The following is a 1,714-nucleotide window of genomic DNA, read 5'->3' as shown; positions in this document are numbered from 1 at the left end:
CTCATTTATCCACTCAAAATATTTGGTGCATTTTGTTTCAATAGAAAAAAAATTATCCTTAAAAAATGGGGTGGCCCTATAAATATGGGACACACTGTATCACCTAAATCTATCGCTTAGCGCTCGGGAATGCTAACCACTGCGCTAAACCGACAAGTTGAAACTTGGTGAAAAAGCGATCCTCATAAGCTACAGTTCAGAAAAGTTCAAGTACCATATTTTGAGCTCTCTTTTTCTAATTATTTATTATTATACGACGTTATGTGAATGTAAAATACACGAACTCCTAACAGGAATATCAATGAAATAATTAATAAATAAATAATTTAAATCGACTACAATTTGTCTTCATGTAATATTTCATTTTTTGTGTTTTAGACCATTTTAAAAGTTCTGATAATGACATTCAATGAGCATTTAAAATTTATATCGACGGAACTTAGAAATTTCACCACGTTGCGCAAACATTTTTTTAATAACAATTTTCTTTAAACCTTCGTATGACTTTTTGTTTTTTAGGTGTTTTAGACTATTCTACAACGATTAAGACATACATCCTGACAACAATTGTAGACGTGTTTCTTTAAGTCTATTTTTTTACTACTGGAATAGTATCGCCCCGGTCGTGCAGCCAACGTTCTGCCAGTACTGGGTGAACCACCGGCTGTCTGTACTGCTGGGCAGTACTGGGCTAGTACTGCACCGGTGGTGAACTCCAGCACATTACCGATATTTCCACCTGGGTACTTGCTAGTTCCGTATAATACGATATGGATTAGAATTATATAGGTACATACATCTTATTATACTTAACTTTACTCAATCCTACTTCACAATTTAGACTTCACAATTTTGATTTCCGTTTCAGTATTCTCTTCGTCTCCTTCCCACTCATTTCTTCTATTAACTATCCCCCACTTTCTCTTATTTATCTTCTTGCTTTCCTCTAGATTTTTTTGTATTGTCTTGCCATCCTCTTTACTCCTCCTTTCCTCTCATAAAACCATCCCATACATGCTTCCATGTCTACTCTACCCATTCACACACTCTAAATTTTCTTTTCTCATCCTTCTCCCAATACACTGATTCTTTTATTTTAAAATGTCTCCCAGTCTAATCACATTTTTTCCCTCACCCCCCGCTCTCCTGTTCTTGTATTGAATTCTGCCGCTATGATCGATGTGTCTCGAAGATGCGTGCAAAGACACTACACACTCAGGGAAACAGTGGACTTGAAACAAAAAATTCATGTAAGAGAAATGCAATTTATTATTTCAAACTCATGTCGAATTTCTAATGATTATCGCACTTTTGTAAAATGAAATACGAATCTGCTGTTTTTTGGGGAAGTTTAATTTTAATTTCTCAAACGTCCTATACTATGCAAAACATTTGACACATTTACATACGACTGAAAACCCCACACTTATTAAAAGAAATAGAAACCCTTTTAAATTATCATATATTTTAACATTTATGCAATTACCGAGGCAATTACTAATTTTCTATTAAAAGGTTGAAATTTTTTTTATATATATTATATTTTCTCAGCTAGAATTTACCTTAGAGTATTATTACGGTAAAAATAAAATCATAACAGGATTTTGAAATACTACCAGGTGTATACATATGAAACCGGTATTGCCATTTAGCGGCCAGTAGACACACTTGTAGGCACTGTCGGAACTTACCATTTGTGCTAATTGGCGTATTG

At 34.1% G+C, this 1,714-nt stretch overlaps 1 protein-coding gene across 2 annotated transcripts in view; it reads left to right on the top strand.

Moving 5' to 3' along the window:
• LOC117174267 (3-hydroxy-3-methylglutaryl-coenzyme A reductase) overlaps positions 1-1,714 on the top strand; it is a 116,929-nt gene that overhangs the window by 20,692 nt on the left and 94,523 nt on the right. The window contains exon 2 of one of the 2 annotated variants that reach the window (XM_033363185.1): positions 520-789. The exons of the other annotated variant lie outside the window; for it this stretch is intronic. The gene's annotated coding sequence lies outside the window, so the exon portion shown is untranslated. The remainder of the gene's footprint in view (positions 1-519; positions 790-1,714) is intronic. 2 annotated transcript variants of the gene reach the window in all.

Source organism: Belonocnema kinseyi, chromosome 6 (genome assembly GCF_010883055.1).
Source record: "Belonocnema kinseyi isolate 2016_QV_RU_SX_M_011 chromosome 6, B_treatae_v1, whole genome shotgun sequence".
NCBI lineage: Eukaryota > Metazoa > Arthropoda > Insecta > Hymenoptera > Cynipidae > Belonocnema > Belonocnema kinseyi.
Note: the sequence above shows the minus strand (reverse complement) of the source record. Positions and strands in the feature narration are given on the sequence as shown.